Below are 9,085 nucleotides of genomic sequence, written 5' to 3'. Positions count from 1 at the left end.
TTTTTAAAGGGGGGAATTCTAGATAAAGTGGCCAACAAGTGCAAAAGTATGGGGAGAGAGAGTAAACCAATCCAGAGAGTTGATGTGGAAAAGCAGGTAAAAGTGTACAAAAGACACACTGAGATTAGGACATGAAGATCCTCAAATGGCAAAGGAAGGACTTGGGGATATTATAGTCAGTGAAGAGCAACTGATGGGTGCTGAGCAGAAGTGTGAATGTGCAACATTATGGGTGAATTAGTGGCAGCAGTCTGGGTGGATTAGAAGTAGAAGAGATGAAAACAATGATCTAGGATCTTTTTTTTAAAACAGTTTTATTGAGATATAATTCAGATACCATACAATTCATCCATTTAAAGTGGACAAGTCAATGATATTTAGTATATTTTCAGGTTGTATAGCCATCGTCAGTATCTAATTTTAGAATATTTTTGCTTCCTTCCTAAAAAAGTCTTGTACCATTAGCAAGCAATCCTCATTCTTTCCTCTACTTCTTCAGCCTTATCAAGCATTAATCTACATAAGTTCTCTATATATTTGCATATCTGCATATATATGTACTACATATAGTATATATTCTTTCACTCAGAATAATATTTTCAAGGGTCATCCATATTGTAGCATGTGTCTATACTTCATTTCTTTTCAGTTCCAAATAATATTTCATTATATAGATATATCACATTTTATTTGTTCATTCATCAGTTGGATATTTAGGCTGATTCCACTTTTGTGCAATTATAAATAATTTTATAAATATTTGTGAGCAATTTTTGTGTAAACTTAGGAGTGGAATTGCTAGATTTAACGTTTTGAAAAACTGCCAAATTATTTTCCAAAATAGACACACCATTTTACATTCCTACCACATTTTATGAAGGTTTCAATCTGTTCACATTCTTGCAAACACTTGTTATTGTCTGTCTTTTGGAGTATAACCATCCTAGTAGGTATGAAGTGCTAGCTCACTGCATTTCTCCAGGTACTAATAATGTTGAGAATCCCTTCATGTTTATTGGCCATTTCTATATCTTTTTTGGAGAAATGTCCATTAAGATCATTGTGCTGTCTTTTTGTTACTTAGCTGTAAGAGTGATTTAGTTATTTATATATTCCAGGTACAAGTCCCTTACCAGATATATAATTTTCAAGCATTTACTCTCACTTTGTCTTTCTATTTTCTCAATGAAAATAGAAGCACAAAATTTTAAATTTTAGTTAAGTTCAGCTATTGATCATTTCTTTTTTCATTTTTGCTTTAGATGTCTATCCCAGGCATCTACGCCTATGTTTGTTTTCTTCTAAGAGTTTTATAGTCTTAGATCTAGCCTATGATCCATTTTGCATTAACTTTTATTACATACATGGCATGAAATAGAGATACAACTACATTATTTTGTGTGTGATATGAATAGAAAAGCCAGGGGAGAAAAGAGTTTTTAGGGTAAAAAAAGATCTTTTTTGGACATTTGATTTTATATTGTTCAGGTGAAAATGTACAGAACATCTGAGGAGATGCTGACTGATAACGTAATACTGGGCATATTTTTCATAGAAATGCTAATTAAGTACTCTCCACAAAGGAAATTTCATTAGAGAATAGGTACAATAAAATAGATTTTTTCAAGTAATTGATTCATTCATTCTTTCAACAAATATTTATGGAGCCCTATTATGTGCCAGAAACTACATAAAGCACCTTGAGTTGGAGGAGGTAACAATAACCATGGTTTGGGCCTTCATGAAACTTTCTATCCAGAGTAAAGAGACAATTACATAAAGAATTGCAGCATAATGACAATCACATGACAAAGAAAGTCTAGGATTCAACAGAAAACATCCACCTCTGTCGTGGTGTGTCAGGAAAGTTCTGCATAATTTTCTATCTAACCTGAAACCTGAGCAGAGAAAAAAAATCAAAGAAAGAGACAGGGAGAGGGATAAAGTATTCCAGATGAGAGCATGGGCAAAGAAGACATGAGAATTTTGTTCATTTGGAGAAGTACTGAACAATGTCTGGTCCAGTCAGAGCACCAAGTCCTAGGAGAGATGTGGAAAAGTTAAGCAGTTTACATCAGGAAGTAAATGGTTGGCTAAGCCATTCTCACATCTCCTGATTCCTTCCTTCACCTTATAGTCTGATCATTTGGCCCTTATCATTTCTCATTCACCTGAACCGACACCTAGCTTCAACTTCAGGCTCTGTCTTTCAGAACATCCTGGGTGACTTCTCTTAACCAGCCCCTCTGGTTGCTGTTTTCATCTACTCCATGTGTTCCCCTGCTAATGCTAAAGAGCCATTGCTAGAGTTTTAGCTTCTCCCTACCACAGGGGTTGGCCAGCTCCCCACAGTAGCTTACCTACTGCAGTGCTGTATTTGTAATCATGGCCTGGGGTTTCCTCAGCTGCTCCTACAATGCTAGCCCCACTGCACAACTAACCCTCTCTCTCTTCTAGCAGAGAGATACTTGCTCCCCCGACCCATCCTCCACGGGATATAGTTTTAAAGGGCAAAGAACTTGGATTTTGAAACAGACAAGGCTGAATCGTAATACCAGCCCTGTAACCATTGGCTATCTGGCCATGGGTGACTAACTTAATCTCTGAGTCTCATTTTCAAATGAGAGAGATATGGAAAATACCTGGCTTCTGACTGGGATTCAGTTCATGCTGGTTGCTTTAATTTTCACTCTCCCCTAAGTGTACAGTGAAGTGTTTCCCTTCTATACCTCATTTTTCTGCCTGGGCTCTCCCTGCTCTGGGATTTGGATCTCTAAATTGCACACCTTTATCTTTCATTCTTCATTGTGTCTTGCCCTTTAATAACACACATAAGTCTCTCTAGTCTCAAAAATACCATTACCTGATGCTTTGCTCCTCTCTCTCCCTGTCTCTGTCCTCTGTACCTCTCCTTTCTGTCTCTTTCCCAACCTTCCACCTCTCTCACATTGCTCAGCTTCTCAAAGGAATTGTCTGTTTCCTCACAACCCCCCATTTCCTCACATCCCTCTGTTTCCTCACAACACTCTCTTTTTAATTGCTTACCATCAGGTGTTTTCCCCATTGCTGTTCTGATACTCTCTGGGAAGTCACAAGAACTTTTCCATTGCTAAAAATGAATGTTATAGATATAGTTACATATAAAGTTATATATATATATATATATATATATATATATATATATATATATTGCCTAGTGCACAAAATTTGTGCACTCGAGGAGGAGGGGTCCCCCAGCCAGGCCTGCACCCTTTCACAGTCCGGGAGCCCACCAGCACTGCTGCACTCACCAACCATGAGCCCAGTTTCTGGCGCACTGACCACCAGGGGGCAGCTCCTACGTTAAGCGTCTACCCCCTGGTGGTCAGTGTGCGTCATAGCGACTGGTCATTCCGCTGTTCAGTTGATTTGCATATTAACCTTTTATTATATAGGATAATCTGTATTACAATATATGTTATATATTGCATTACAAATAATATCACATTTTGTATATATACCATATTATGTATAGTACAATATACTGGTATATCTATCTATCTATCTATCTTACAAGATGTGCCTTGACATGAAAATAAATAATGAGGAACAAAATCCCTTGTTGGTTGGTATCTTGCTAAGTAGTTGTTGCCTGTTATGAAAATATACACATTCTTTGTGTCCAGGTTAATGAACTGATTCAGATTTCTGAGTCACCCGTAAGAAAATGGTCCGACCCTTGATATGAGGATTAATAGAAACTTCTAAAAATGAGTAATAATTAAAGAATGTGAACCAAAAACAAACAAAGCAAAATAAAAATACAAAGTGAAGTAAAATTTGCCTTGGATGCATGATTTAGGAAAAGAGCATGAACTATATGGCAGATTTAAAAGTTAAGTGAAAAATGGAGGTTCCTGATAAAGAAAGCTTAGGTCAGGAACATCATATTTTCACTGTTATATTTTTTAATTTATTTATTTTTTAATTTTCATTTATTTACTTTTATTCCACCTACTTATGCATTTATTGGTTGATTATTGTATGTGCCCTGACCAGGGATGAACCACAACCTTGGCAGAGGATACTCTAAACAAACGTGCTACCTGGCCAGGGCTCCTACATTTATTTTTATATAAAAGTGATTGAAAATAAATTTTTTGTTTTGAAAACCTAACTCCCATCTTTGCATTATACTTTGTCTGGGAAACAGGTATAAAAATAGCTCACTGCTACTTGCAGAGAGTAGACTATGGACAACAATGGGATGGAGGCCCTTAGGCATCCTCTATGCCTCAGGATGCCTTCACTGTGCAACATGGGACAGGAGGGAGGCCTGGTGGAGGGAAGAAGTGAGAGGAGGAAGTGAGCTGGAATGTGGAGGAGACAGATGGTGCTGGGTGGGTTCTGAGTGAGTGAGCTGGAGGTAAACTGCTCTTGTCACATCATGCTGAGTACTCACATAGTGGCTTCAGAATAAGTTATCACCACCCTTCAAAGTTCTCATTAGCTCAGCAATGTCAGGTGAAGAGGTTGGGGAACTTCCTGCTGATGCCCAGGGGAGGACTGGATCTGAGCTAAGACACCCTCGGAGAACAGGTTACCAGACTGGGGAGGTCAGAAGTGCTGGCATTTGAATCTGAGTTGATGTAGACACAGCAAACAGACAGTGAGATCAGAGAGTGTAAATCCAAAATTAGGACCATGTACAGGGGAGAGAGTTTCTAAGTTGTGATCAGCATCAGAAAAAATTGTGAAAATTGTTCCAGAGAGCAATGGAAGAAAGCAGAAAACGTAATAACTTAAAGACCCAAATACCTGTGTTCCACCAATTTCTTCATGTGTGATCCTGAATAAGTCATTTAGCTTTTCCACATCCATTTCCTTTTTACCAACTTCTTCCTTCGCTTAGCCAGAATTCCTTCAGCTGCAAAATGGATGACAATCCTCCTCATTGGAATATTTTAAGAATTAAATGAGATAACCCATATAAAGACCCTAGCATATAGTAAACATTTAATATATGTTCATTGTTCTTCCTGTTGTTAACCTTATTGTTATTTCTATCTCATAAGAATTCTGTGTAGACCAATCAAATGCAATAATATGTATAAGCCCGGGGCTTGGCTACACTGTTTCTCAGACCCTAAGCTTTGCCACCTGACCTATCACCCTTGTTCCCACTCATTTGATGTCTCAGAAAACATCAACCTAAAGCCATATAACAAGCTACTGACACCCCCAGACACTGATGTCACCAGCAATGAATTGTCCAAACAAGCAAGGTAGCAATCATTCAGAGAGATGAAAGTGACAGAAACATTGAGGGCTACCAGGGCTACCTTGGCTGGGACACCAGTAACATGCCCCCTACTTGCCCCGTTGAGATAAAATCCATCCGCTGTGGTCAAGAAAAACTCTGCCAATTTCAAGTAAAATAAAATATATGAACACAAAAACAGATGCAGAAAAGAATTTAGAGAAATACACCCCAAATTTGATTATTATACCTGGCCAGAAGGACAGCTTTGATTTTAGTCTTTGCATTTTCCCAATTTTAAAACTTTTTACAATGCATAGGTATTGGTAATAAATCAGAAAAGTTATAAAGCATAAAAAGTGAAGACTGAGGTACCTCCAAGTAGACTCTGATGACATGAAGAGAAGAGACATATTGTAGAGGGGAGGAGAACAAGGAATTTGAAGCTTCGTCCAAAGTAATTTTTTATTCTTGCATCCCTTCTTTCTGTCACTTACTTCCCTATGCTGAGTCTATATCACTAGATTATTGTAAAACTATCCTGCAATTTATTTCCTCACTTCCAAACTCTCCTTGAGGCTGTCCCTCCCACGCAGCGAGAGCTCATCCTGCTGCAAACACCGTCATTGCCAGCCAGCCTCCTGTTCACTCACTTCTAATGATGTTCTGTCACATCAAATATCACTCAACAGTTGCCCACTGTTCAATATCTTTTCTTAACTATTCCTTTGCTGTATTCTCTCCTCCACTGCTATTTCTCAGTGAAACTTAATGAGGCTTCTATGTTTCAGCTAAAGCAGGGTCCTCAAAGTGTGATCCCTGGACAAGCCATGTCAGCACCACTTGGGGACCTAAAATGCCATTATCATGCATTTCACAGAATCAGAAACTATCTTTTCTTCAAGCTGTCTAGGTGTTTCTGATAACATGGCTGACGTCTAAGAAACAAACTTTAAGCACTGAGCTCAACTGACCTGCTGTCTCTCTTCAAACCTTGCTTGGTCATTCACAGCTCGCCGCCTTAATACATGGTATGGGGGCTTTGTAATGAATCAACTCAGTAAGATAAACTGCATTTTCCAGAATTTCCTTACCTGTAGGCTTCTGGTTAGGCTTGGCCACAAGAGATTTACATGCAAGATTCGGATGGTGGAAGTGAAGCAGCAGTCCTTTTGCAGCTCACACATGTCGTCACTCATCTGCTGATTCACTTCGTGGGTAGAAGGAAGCAGCTGGGTCTGCAATTGTTCCACCTAGTCCTGAATCCTCCTTCACCTTCTCTAACCCTTGGGCAAGACGGGCTTTAGTTCACACCATTAAGACTAAAGGCAATGAGAACCATAAGCTCGGTTTGTGGGTTTCAACTTGTCTTTGGTCCCTCTATCTTATACCCACCTTCTCCTCCCCAATGTATGCCCCCAAAATGCCTGTCTCCTGCATCAGATGCAAAGACAACAGACTTATATCATGACTGTAAATGAGGTAGATGTCTCTTCCCCTACAGAAAAGGTAAAGTGCTGAGGCATAGGGAAAGATTCCCTTGACCCCCATCACAGATCTTACTAAATCCCCAATTTATCATCTATACTATTGCAAGCTCATGAAAACTCCTCTTAAATCTGAGATCCAGGAAGTCTTCTAGATTAATCTTTCTAATTTATTTTTTCTTTTCTAATTCTGAAAGACATGTTGTCCTCCTTTGTGTTCTGTCTGGTAATCATTCACAAGCTGTTTCACATATCCTTGTTTTGTCTCCACTTCCAGATTATGAGCAACTATGCCAGCAATCACATGATCTTTTGCCCTGTCCATGCTCACCCCAGCACCCAATAAAGAAAATTCTATTTAATATGTTTTGTAATGTCAGCTTCTTTCCCTAGGTTTCATATATTTCCTATAAATTCTTCATCACTCCCAGCGTGTCATATCTAGGCTGATAACATTCAAATATATATCTCCTATCCTGACCTCTTTCCTGAACTTCAAGCCACATATCCAATTGCCTACTGGACATCTCCATGGGGATATCCCTCGGGTACCACATTTTCATCCCACAAGAAAAAAACTGAGGTTGACATTCAGCCAAACCACCATCCTTTTGTTTTCAACCTAAGAGAATTGCACCTCCATCCCAGTTGGCCAAACTTAAGCTATGACTTTGGTGTTATCCTAGATGCCTCATGCTTTTTTTCACCCTATATCCAATCCTATTATTGAATCACTAGGTTTTTCTTCCATTATTATATCCATTCCTTTCCTTATATCAGGTATAATGTACATAGTGGTTAAAACAATGGACTGCAGAAATAGGCTCAGGTAGACTTGAATTCAGTTTTACTGATGATGACTTACTAGCCTTGGGTTCCTCATCTGTAAAATGGAAAAATAATGGTAACTATTACAAATGATTGTAATGCATATTAGCACAGACAATTCTTATGAAGCCATAGATAGTCCCTGCCACATGGCAGATACTCAGTAAATATTAGCTATTATGAGTCTTTCTGATATTACTCTAAGCCAGGTCACTCTTTCCTTGGTTATATCTTAGCCTCCTAATTGGTTTTCTTGCCACTGCACTTTCTTCTCTCTCTGAATTATAGATGTAGAATTTATAAAATGTCATAAGTAATTTCCAAAATGCCACTAATTAGTCCCTAAAATTCAACATATATTTTACAATGGTATTTTAAGAATATTAATGTTTCAGATGGGATCAACTTGATTAACGAATTTATAAGGTCTGAATGCCAAGAGTCTGTGGGTTTGGCACAAACCCCCGATTCTCGCTTTTGGAATTTTAAGTAAGTGACAACAGTGCACACAGACTTCCAGGAACACCACTGAAGGCCCCCCAAATTACATAAGGTAGATATGTAATCCTGCTACTGAGTCATAAAACAGGCCTCTTTTTCTAGGGCAACATATGGATGTGTGTGACTTTTCTACGTCACTCAGATTGGAATGTCCTCAGATTATGGTAAGAGGATTCATCATATCCTTATGAAGAGATATGCCTTCCTGTAGCAATAAATGACTCTGACCAAGACTGACAGGCTTAACAGCAGCACAGCAGATGGCCCTCAGTCATGTTTTAGCTAACTGCTTCAATTGAATATTATAAAATTGGATGAAATTCTACCAATTTCCACTTGCAATTATAAAAGTGTAGAGTGAGAAATGTAAAAGGGTTAGTATTTATTAAAGTGAGTACCCATAATATAGTCTTCACTTTCTATTTCTGAAAAACTCTATGTTTTCTTATAGCATCAAAGTACTTTATTTGTACCTCTAGTGAGCTCTGTCTGTATTAGTAATATATGTATGCTGCCTACCTTCCCTACCAGACTGAGTGACTTCAGAGGAATTCTATGTCTGATCCATCCTTTTATTTGCAGTCTCTTACCTACAGTATGTACTCACTGAGTACTCAATTGATGAACAACCAGATGAATAAATATGCCATTGAAATTTTCATAATGAAATCATACTTTATAATGAAGTGGAACAAGTCACTATATAAAGGTGCTCTGTGGAAAATTGTGATGTATCATGCCAAATCTCCTCATTGTTTGTGATATATTTTCTATATCAAGTTTACTTAATTTAATACAATTCAAAAATGTATAGATTGAGCATCTGCTAACTTTCCATTTACTGCTGAGGTGCGGAAATTCAAAGAAGAATGAGACACGCTCCCTGTGGCAAATTTCATTTTCTGTTCTTTTTACAGTGTGATTTACTGATGCTCTTCCCACAGAGTGGTGGTGTTTATGCCCCCCCCCCCCCATGAATCTGAGTGAGATTCTTAAAATATATTTTTATTGATTTTTAGAGAGAGAGGAA

Source organism: Myotis daubentonii, chromosome 3 (genome assembly GCF_963259705.1).
Source record: "Myotis daubentonii chromosome 3, mMyoDau2.1, whole genome shotgun sequence".
NCBI classification, from domain to species: Eukaryota; Metazoa; Chordata; class Mammalia; order Chiroptera; family Vespertilionidae; genus Myotis; species Myotis daubentonii.
Note: the sequence above shows the minus strand (reverse complement) of the source record.